At 36.2% G+C, this 7,505-nt stretch overlaps 1 protein-coding gene across 2 annotated transcripts in view; it reads left to right on the top strand.

Moving 5' to 3' along the window:
• Positions 1-7,505, top strand: part of ITPRID2 (ITPR interacting domain containing 2) — a 1,100,178-nt gene that overhangs the window by 1,071,614 nt on the left and 21,059 nt on the right. The window lies entirely within an intron of this gene.

Raw genomic sequence — 7,505 nt, 5'->3', positions numbered from 1 at the left:
GGGTATTTGTTTGATTTTGTTTGTTTACATGTTAGTTAACTAGATTAGTGAATTGGTTCTTTCAGTCAGCTTCATCCACATTGGCAAAGGTGAGTGGGAGTCCATGTAAATAATTTAGAGTAACCAGTCAACTAGTATGTTTTAGGAGCTGTGGAAAATCCAGAGAAAACCATTCTAAAAAAAATGAACTTCTCAAGAGATAAAATTTGAGGAGTATAGGACCACAGCTCTGCAAATCATAAACCTTAGTTTTTTGCTGTGTAGTTAGTTTTTAGCTTTGTCTGTAAAAGTTTTTTTTCATTTGTTGTCCAGTAGAGCTGAATTATGACATCTGCAGATGCTGTTTTATAACAAATTGCTGCATTCATTAAGCAAGTTACAAATTAAGGGCTTTTGGTCCCCTTTGACTACTTTAACAGCTGTCCAAAGCTAATCACTAAAATCCCCATATGTGGAGCCAAGAAGCTGATTAGGTAATCTAAATGAATACTCAGAAATAATGATGAAACTGGATTTATATATTGTAGACATGCACAGGACAATATTAAAATGATAATTTATCTTATAGATTATATTAATAAAGAAAATAAAGAAACACTCATAATTGGCTTAGATATAGAGAAAGCATTTGATTCCCTAAATTGGGCTATTTATTAAAAATTCTGGTGTTTGAATTTCCTCTTTCCTTTGTTCATCTACTAAAGAATATATATACAAATAATTTAGCATATGTTAAGCTAGGTCCTTTCACCTCTGAATCTATACATATAACAAAGGGTACTAAACAAGGATGTCCCATGTCACCAATTCTGTTTGCTTTGGCTGTTGAAATATTGGCAGATTCAATACGTAACAATACAAAAATCAAAGTAGATGTTTATGAAAAATACAATTCTAAAGTAATGCTCATTGCTGATGACATATTAACATTATCCAATACAAAAGAGACATTAGAAGAATTAGATGTTTTAATTGACACATTTTACAAGACTTCAGGACTCCATTTCAGTAAATCAAAATTTTTATTTTTAAATAAAAAGAAAGAATTGCAGACGAAGGGGAATCACATTATAGGGAAACCAGAATCTACCTTAAAATATCTAGGAATTGAGTTATGCAAGGATAATAATGCATTAGTTTCAAAAAACTACAGTAATATCAATACAATTAAAATCTCTGTGGAAAAGTGGAACAAAATAATAATATTTGAAGCTAGACTGCAGTTAATAAAAATAGTTTTACTACCCAAGATTCTATATATAGCTTTGGGAATACAACTGTTACCAGAAATGAATATACTCAAAGAAATAAACTCATGCCTAATAAAATTTTTATGGTTTCCCAAAAGAAACAGAATAGCTTTAATACATCATATCAGACCATGGAAACTGGGAGGATTAAACTTTCCTGATATAGAAACATATATAAAAGCATCAGTATCTAAAACAATCTCAGACTGGATAAGTCCAAATTATTCTGCAAATTGGAAATTATTACTAACTGTAATATCAGTAATTGAATTTGATTTACAAAAAAAGTTTCAAATAGATAAAAACAATTTGCCATGGCACATATGTATTAGTATGCAATATAACATAACTAAGCCCACTAAAACTTTTATGATTAATTAGTACATTGACTCATTTAGGAAAATTATTAATGCAAATACAGATTTAAAAATCTGGTTTGATCTTTTAACACCATTCATAGTTACAAAGAGCTATCCACATAAAATATACAGAGAAATAATTCCTGGGAACAGAAAGGATTTGTTTGTTCGGTTCAGCGTATCAAAGAACTAAAAGTTCTGGATATGCAAACAATAGAAACATACAAAATTCCCCAACAAGACTAACTATGCAAAGCGTTGACATATTCGCAAGATTTATGCAGAATAATTAGTAATTCATTTAAAGAAATGCCTAAACTTACAAAATACCTATATTGAGTCATATATAATGATTATGACATGGGAAGTAGTATTTCGAAATTTTACAAGATGTTGATAAGTTATAAAACAACACCCAAATCATTACAGCTAACTGAAGAAATTAAATCAAATATTTTCTTATCAGTAAAACATACATCCTTTACACAATATTGGAAAGTTTTAAATTGGAAATGCTTGCACAGTGCATTCTTCACTCCAGATAAAATTACTAAAATGAATTCTTCCACAAATGGAATATGTTTTAGGTGTGAGCAAATGCACAATGCAGATTGGAATCACATTTTTTTCGACTGTTAAAATTAAGCCATTTTGGAATGGTATTATAGTTTTTACAAGCTTTATTTAATGAATTGTTTAACTTATCTAAAGCTCTAGTATTATTAAATGTGTATGAAGGTCCCTCATTTGAATGAGTCAAATATGCATCTAGTTTGGACAATACTTGCAATCTCAATGAAGTGTATAACAAGAAGATGGAATACAAACAAAATACCGACTTTGGAAGACCTCTACAGCCTACTGAAGACCACAGTATTGTTGGAAATTAAAATGAAAGAATTAAGGATTCATCCTAAGTCATTTATTAGCAATCCATGGAAAAAAGTCTTATCATTGATTGACACTTTACAGTAACTGAACAAATATACTCTGATAACTGGACTGTTATACCTGTAAAGTAATTGTGTAATTGAGTAATTGAGCTCTGTTATACTGTCAGGCTGATGTAAATAGTGTACATAGTTATTTAAGATGTTCTATACAAATGCTATGGAATTTATTCAACTGCATTTGAAAAATACATTTTTTTTTGAGAAAAAATGAAAGTACCATTTACAGAGTTGATTGTGGGACCAGAAATTTTAGACAGACGTGCTTTATGGGTAGGTAGATTAACCTCTATCTTCAAAGTTACACTAATATATATAAATATTTATATATCTATTATCTCTCTCTCTCTCTCTATATATATATATATATATATATATATATATATATATATATATATATATGGGTCTATGTTGAATGATCGACAGTACATAATATCGAACACATATGGTGGAGACCATATGATCGAATTTTATACTGTTGTTCAGTCAACAAAAAAAAGAAAAGCTAAAATAGATATATGCAGTGGGGCAAACCCCACTGCACCCCCACACCCCCGCTATAAATAAACCCAACTCTGAGATCGCACTACAAATCTCCATGCAGAATTTCGAAGTTTTAAAACTTCGATCATATGGTCTTCGACCATGTGCAATTTGAAGTTGTAAGCTTCGACATTCTGCATAAGACCCGTATATGTGTGTGTGTGTGTGTATATATGTATGTATATATATATATATATATATATATATATATATATATGGGTCTTATGCAGAATGTCGAAGCTTACAACTTCGAATTGCATATGGTCGAAGACTATATATATATATATATATATATATATATATATATATATATATATAAAATTTAGTACCTTAGACATGTTTTTTCTCTTTCACTTCTAAGTTAGTTTTACCTTGAAATGTCACAAAATAGTAAAGCACTTCTGGAAAGATTGTCTCCCACATTAACGGAGGATTATTTTCTGAGAAAGCACATTGCATAACTTGTATTATTATGTTAAATGTAACCCTTTACCTTCTACTCTCCATCCCGGCATATTTTGTTGTCAGTGTAGTTACAACCTTTAATACAAGTTGCATGATGCCCTTAAATCAACCTCTCAACACTGAACTGTACAGGAGGTTTTGGTGGTTGAGAGACATTTCCCCTCCTTCAGAAGTAGTCTAATCGATGAAATAGATGTGATGGGCAACAAGCTGAGATGGTCCCTGCTGTATATTTGTTTAGATTCTGTTGGCCTACGTGTTGTTTTAACAGTTATGCAAAGAACGTTTCATATCCTTGAAGCTGCTCAGATTGTTGTAGCTGATAATTAATAAATGATAACTTTTTTCCCTACTTATTTTTTCTAAATCTTTGTGTACTCTTAATTTTGTTGTCCTTTAACACTCCAGTCGGTATTGTTTGTGAATTTTTTTTCCATATTAACAAATGTCAGAGACATAAATAGTAAGGGGACTAAAGCTAAAATGGACCCTGTGGGTATACTGTTAAATTTATGTTACTAGATCCCTGGTGTCTCCAGTAACCAAGCTTTAGTTCTGACTTCCTTTTAAATTTTGTTTTGCAAAATGTTTTGCTACACCTTAAAGTACAGGAAATAAAATTTATATTAAAACACCTTTCCGTGATACACAACTAATCTGTGCAAATGCCATCTGTAGTTCCTGTAACAATTTATTTTTGCTGCGTCTCCCTTTCAGTCGTTATATTAGCCTGTATTTCAGTCTGCTGTTCTTTACATTTTCATGCTGCATAAATAGCCAGTAATATGCATCCTTTTTGCAAGTAATACTTTCCCTTTCCATTTCTTGCTTGTCACATTACCCTGCATTACTTACTTTAGCTTCCCCTGCAAACCATATTATTCCAACACCATTCCGTTTTTTCCTTAATTTACCCCCCCCCCCCATTTGTATTTTTTTATTGTCACCTCTAGCAATTTGCAGGGCATTTCTGTGTCTTGACCTATCCCATATATTGTTCTGGTTTGCTGAGTATTGAATCATAACCCCTTTTCCATTTTTCACCTCCAACTTCAGACAAATAAAACATTTTCTTCCAGAAAAAAAAAACCTCTCATTCTTTTCCTACCTTCTCCCAGTATGTTTTTTTATATCACTGCACTCCCAAAATATTTGGATTATACATTCCCTCATCTCTGTGCACTTCCAGTAGCTACTTTTCACCTTCATGCCTTCCTATCATATCCGTTTTGGGGTGCAAAGCCACCTATAAATGACCTTCATCACTTGGTCCATATGTTGATCATTTTGCACACCCCTCTTCAGTATCAGCTTTCTCCCCATTCAGTATCCTCCTGTCATATACCTCCTTCTGCTTCCTAGTTGGTCCTAACCTTATCCATTTTTTTTCTTAGCCATCATATCCTTAATTAGTAGCTGGCTCTCTCCTTTATAAACCCCAGTCATACCCTTTTCTTTTTTGTAATCCCATCAATTGCTGTCCTCTAGACCAAATTCATCCTGCTGTCCCTTAAAACGTTCTGCTCTTGCCTTACTGCTTGTCTGATGTTGACAGTTTTCATTCTGTCCTCAACCTGTAGGTTTAGATCCAGTCCTTGGATCAGACTCTGCTGTTGTAAAACTTGTGGCAATCAAAAAGCTCTCGAGCTCATCCCTTACCCATAATGCATCCTTCCCAAGTTACCTCAGATTTTGTTTGCTGCTTTTGCAAAGACATGGTCCACCAGTAGCTCGGGGGCAGTTGTGTTATTTTCTATATATTCTTTTCAAAAAGTTATAAGAATTCTTTAAACAGCTTCTCCCTTTGTTTGTTTATCTAACCCTTGCCTAGCAACTCTAACTTCTACCTTGAATTTCCCTTTTTACTGACTTTTCACCTTTCCGTTTCTTTGTATGAAAGTACCTAACGATACTATTGTTAGTATCCTTTTTAACACCATGTGTGTAGTCTTTTTACTATTGTTGGTGACTAATTTTTCTTACTGTCCTTTCAAAATAAAAACTAGTTGTAGTTCCTCTCTTCCTTTACAACTTTTCCCCCTTTTTTACTAGCAATGGCTGAAGAGAGAAAGATAAGCCAGTTGGATTCAAAAACTGTGCCAAATGCGGGCATAAAATACCAGTTAGTGATTCACATATGCTCTGTGTTTGTTGTGTCTGTCCTCTGCATCTTCAGGAAGACTGTGCGATTTGTTACTCTTTCAACCGTAGGGCAAGGTTGAACAACGAATAAGTTAATAATTGCCTTCCTCCTTTGATCAGGCAATTTCTGGAGCTTCTTCTGTAGAAAAATCCAAAAAGAGCAGATCTGGACAAGCTAGCCCTGCATCATCATCCTCAACAGTGTCAGACAAAGGAAGAAAAAGGTCTGCTTCAGTTCTGACCTCTCTGTTGGATCTGACTGTTAAAAAGTATAAGATATCTGATCAGGCTACTTTGTTGAATCCAAAAGCCAAAAAACCTACACCTTCAGATCCATCTATTTCCTTGGATCCTACACTCATTAAGAAAAAAGGACTCCTCAGGGCCAGTAATCTTTAATCTGATAGAAACATTGTCTCCAGCTCAACAGTACCTTCCTAGGACTCAGTATTCCCCTTCAACTGATCCAGTCCCATTCAGAATCCCTTTGTCATTTTTGGAGTAACTGAATTCACCCTCAGCAATGTCCACTCACTGTTCTAGGAGTGTCATTGAAGAAGACATGAAGAGACTAGTGAAGAAGATACTCTGGGCACAGGATATGCCAGGAGTTTCATGCATCTGGTACCCAGCCACTACCTCCTCCTCTGGCTTCCCTCAAAGTGTGAGTCATTGGATCAGAACCATCTGGTGCCATCAACATTGGGTCCAAGAACTTCCCTCTCCTTGGTTCCGATGTTTTCTCTTGAGTTATTCGCCTCAGTCAGAGCCAGAGACCTCTCAGAGCCAGCGCTGCCTTGTCGGCTGCAAGCTGTTGGCCTCAACTCAGAGACTTTCGGAGCTGTCTGTACACCTCAGGGCTTGGTCTTGAATCTGCTTGGCACTGGCTTCAGCCTCAGGAGGGTTGCCTTCTGGGCAAGGGAGGAGCTATGGTCCAGAGGCATGCCCTGTTCCTTTCTGGGGCAGTCCACCTTTGAGGCTTTGGAGAGAGCCATGTCTGCTTCAGCAGCTAAGAGCAGTACCTACCCCCTCAGATCTACAGCCTTCACTTCTGACATCTCTGCCTGCAGCTTTTCACTCTGATCTTCCACAGCGACAGAGAGTTCCCAAACCCCAGGCTTCCCAGCAGCATATCCCCACCTCTTCTGATACCTCCCCAGAACATCCTACTTAGGAGGTTCCTAAGAAGAGGATGTGCAAGAGGAAGCACCTGGACTCCACTGAGGAATCTGTCATGGAAGGCAAGGACTTCAATGAGGGCTAAGGGTCCCAAAGTCACCTTCTGATGATGTCTCATTTGCAGACATCTTAGAAGTCCTGTAGCAGAGAGGTGACTGGAAGCCCAGCAATCCTTTGTCTGAGGGGTGTATGTGCCTAGTGTCTTTTGGTACTCATCCACCTTCCTCCTGGCTGACTACACCCGCTGACGAGCTTCTGGTATTGATCTCTCAGTGGGCATGGAAGGCCCCTGACACCATTGATCCAATTCCCCGGATGGTGAACCATTTTGGACTAAAGGTGTACCAGCAGACGCCATGGTCATTGTGCCAGTCACGAAAAATGAACTAGCTGAGGAAGGTTCTTTTATCCATCCACCTAATAAGGAGTCTTGGATGATGGATAGGTTTGGGAAGCATGTTTATGCTTCATCAAACTAAACACTAAGGTCTGAACTGCCTAGCACATTTTATGAGATTGCCAAGGGTTCTGGTAAAACAACTTTCAGATACCCTGTCAAGATCCGTATCTGAAGAAGTGCAGGCATCTGTTTCTTCTCCGTTGGCCACCCAACAATC

This window comes from Protopterus annectens, chromosome 6.part0, assembly GCF_019279795.1.
Source record: "Protopterus annectens isolate FY-2018-M chromosome 6.part0, PAN1.0, whole genome shotgun sequence".
Lineage (NCBI taxonomy): Eukaryota > Metazoa > Chordata > Ceratodontiformes > Protopteridae > Protopterus > Protopterus annectens.
This window is presented reverse-complemented; position numbering and strand designations above follow the sequence as displayed.